Here is a 4031-nt window from a genome sequence, read left to right on the forward strand (position 1 = left end):
CTATTCAATAAGAAAGTTTTTAAGTTTATTATTGGTTTACTCCTCTTTATCATCTAAGCAAAATATTTTTATATGATGGTTGAACTTGCATTCTACTTGATTTTTTATATTTATGAATTTTAAGGTGATTTTTTGGATTTTATTTTCATGGGATATATCCAATAATATGAGGAGAAGTTATCATTACAAGACAATATTTGTAACCTATTTTGGAAGCAATTGGGGATGGCCCCATACATCAAAATGAATTAATTCTAAAGCAATTACACTATGATTTTTGGATATAGTATATAAAGGGTAGTTTATGACTCTTTGCTATGCGACAAGAGATACATAGGATAAGTTTTGATGAAATACATATATTTGGGTTTGCTTGTTATAATAGAGAGAGTTTGAGCAATTAGATGTCTGAGTCTGCAATACTAAACATCAAGTGTGGAGCTATTGGATTCAGTGATAGTGAGGATAATTGATGAGGGTAAACTTGATAGAGGCTAATATGGTTAGAAACTTAGAGAAGAATTCGATTGGTCTTCTATTCATTTATGGTTTAACCATAGGTGTTGAAAGAAAAGGAGAAAGAGTTATCATTTTTTTTTTTTTGAAAAGATAATAGATTGTACGAAAGATTGAAAACATGAGGACTATGAGGAAGAAGAAGCCCATGAATAGGATTAGGAAGTATGCCTTGAATGGTGTGAGAAATGGGTGGAGGTTGTTCATTGTTAATTGTGACTTATTGATTTCTATAATAAGATTTGTGGTTTTATAATTGTTATGAATCATAGTGATATAAGACATTGCGCCAATGTCTAAGAGCCAATCAAGAGGTAGTTGTAAGCTCATTATATGTGGTTAAAATTTTCAGGTCCGAGCAAGGCAATTGGAATGGAGTTCGATCAGAATGTCAGACGAATCCTTTCACTATTGATATCTGGGGCATCACATTGACGATGGGATATGCTTGATTCATTCGATGCCAATATTTTGTAGCCATATGTCCAAGCTTTCTATTGATTTGGCAAATGATTAGGCTGCAGTAGGAATGATCTCCCTTGGAGTTGTGTTTTGATTTTGACCAAATTTATAGTGTTTAGCAGTGTGACAACCTCAATTATAGCTGTAAGGGGATGGTCGGTTGTTTTGCATCCCTTAGTAATTGTTAGATCCATGGGGCAATAAGAGTTTTTTTTTTATATATATAGAATTTCGTAAGTTACCTCTTGAGCGAGATTGTTATACTTGATATATAAAAGATAATAGTGATCTTCCATGCTGGTAGTTTGAATATCCATGTGAACAACTATCTTAAATGCTGGGTAGGAGAGTGGGAAGGCATTTAGGATATAGTGGATGATGCCTTTGGTGTCCAACATAGGACCAATAGTGGATATATCATCGATCGTAGCTTTGACTGCGAAGAGGTATTGCTTTTTAATTGGATCAACACTTCATTTTAATGTCATGAAGTTCATTAATGAATTGGTTGATGTGCCATTGGTTAGCAAAATGTAACCAATGGTTGATGGTTTTCTAGATTTTAGAATAGGAGTTGAGGGTGAGAACATATGGTAGAAGCAAAGTGGAGAAGGTGGAGTGTAGGACCTTTGGTCATGAAGGCGGCATATATCAATAAAGAGAAAGCATGGGGGAAGGTCGAAGATTAGAGAGTAGACAAAATTCGTAGTGCCAGAGTCTTTGATATCATTTTGAAGTTACAAAAGAGGATATATATGAAGTAGAGGTAGAAGAAGAATAGATAAATTTGTATTAGAGCTATTGTATTCATTTCAATCTCATTCAACAAATTTTGTAAAAAAAAGTAGAATGTTTTGTAGAAGAGATTAAACCTATTAGTTTTCTTTATAACATAGATGCTCAGCTTGTATGATTGAGATACCATGGGTGGTTAGCAATAAACAATGGAGATTAGACAAGTACAAGTGCTGACTAATTTGGACAGCATTAGAATTTTGTAATTATTTGTGTAACTGCAGCTTTTAATATTTGGGCTACATATTTAAATTTTTAGCATCAAATATATAGTTAGCTATGCTTGATTAAATCTTGAATTTGATACAAAAAATTCTCAAATAAATTTGAATTATATCTTAAATTTTGGATCATGTTCAAGCTTAACTCAAGATCAATAAAAATAATCAAATGAATTTAAATTTGATTATTTATTTAGATCTTAAATTTTACTTAATTATTTATTTAGTTTGTATGAAATTAAGTTTATTGCATTTTAAAAGAGTTTCAATGAGTTTGTAAAGTTTAAAACTAAAAATACTTATTAATTAAATCAATGAATCTTATAATTTTCATCTTTGTTTTTTTTATTTTTATGAAATGGACCTTCAGAGATTTTGAATTTGCAAAAAAGATAAGAATCCACAAATAACACTAATTTCATTTGTGGAATGAAAATTAATTTTTGTAGCCATGACATTCAATTATTCCTCAATAATTTCTCAACAATCAAAATCAAACAGCCAAAGAGCTTTTGAATTGACAACAAATGAAAGACTAATCAGACAAGCCTCATTTCAAGTGAAAAAAGAATCAAGTTTCTATAATGATTCCAAAATATTAATCAATATTTTTAATAATTAAAATAATTTAAAATTAGCAAAGTCAAAGTTTACTTTGATCTAGATTCAAATTAAAGTTTTATTTGGGACATCTTTCTTACTGCTTTTAAAAATAATTTTTTAGTACAAAAAATTTTTGAACTAAAAATTATTTATGTATTAGAAAGCTGCTTTAAAACACAATAAGAAAGCTGTTACAAATTTAAAGCACTTAGTAATAAATTCTCCAAGTAATATTTTTTTTCTAAATAATTTTTCATTATTTAAGATTATGTTAATACATCTAATTTGATCTAAATTTCTAGATTTCTTAACTCTTATCTTAGTTATTTTATGTATGCATTTTTCTCCTTTCTTAGTACCAAATATATTATTAAAACTATACAATTTTTTTTTTTTACTTTGCTTATTTCCCTCTATCCAAAGCCTCAATGATATTCAATTTTTGCCACCCTTTAAAGAAACAATCCTTTTCTTTGGATTTTCTCACTCTACAACTGATATATCATCAACAAATTATCTTGATCGGGCACAAATCTCGAGGCAAAATCAAGCCAGAAACTTCAAAAATTAAATATGGGATCATCTGAACTCCGATTTCAGCAAACTTACAGTCGAATTGAGCGTCTCAGAAATACAAACCCAACAACACCAAATTTGACTCAATCTGAGCCTAAATGAGTCGAAATCAAGGACCCAAAGCGCTGTTGAAAAGTTTGAACCATAATTTGAGTTACCAAACATGATGTGCTTATAATCGAATCGAGTGGCTCGACAAGACGAATCCAACAAGCCCAAGATTGACAAATTCTAACATCATTAAGACCTTCAAATGTCTGACGAATGGTACACGATCAAGGGATTCAATATTGGTCATCTATCGAACCACTCCACATTTTCCCTTGATCCTCCTCCTATTTACGGGTCATGCCATCCTCAAAAAACTATAAATAACCCCTCATTTCTCTTGAGAGGGAACCGAAGCAACAATAATAATGAGAAGAGAAGAGAAGAATAATAGGAGGGAAGAAAATACTCCTCGACCACCGCATGAATTATGCCAGATTTTCACGAAACGTCGAAATTCTGCCTAACTTCCACGTGACACTGAGATTCTGCCCGATTTCCACGGGACGTCGGAATCCTGCCCGACTTTCACGGGACGCCCGAGTTCCGCCCAACTTCCAAGTGACGCCAAAACTCCGCCCGATCTCCAAGTAACACTGGAATTCTGTCCGAACTCCAAATGACTATGGACTTTTGCCCGAATATCATCTAACGTAGGTGTTCTCCCCGGCCGCAAACAGACGTTGGACTTCTACCTGACGCCTGACCTCTGCTCGTCACTAGATTTCTACCCAACGCCGGACTTATGCCCGTTGTAGGGTTTTCACCAGACATCTATCTGATGTTAGATTTCTGTTCATTGTTCGACTT

This window comes from Dendrobium catenatum, unplaced genomic scaffold, assembly GCF_001605985.2.
Source record: "Dendrobium catenatum unplaced genomic scaffold, ASM160598v2 fragScaff_scaffold_1132, whole genome shotgun sequence".
Classification (NCBI taxonomy): domain Eukaryota; kingdom Viridiplantae; phylum Streptophyta; class Magnoliopsida; order Asparagales; family Orchidaceae; genus Dendrobium; species Dendrobium catenatum.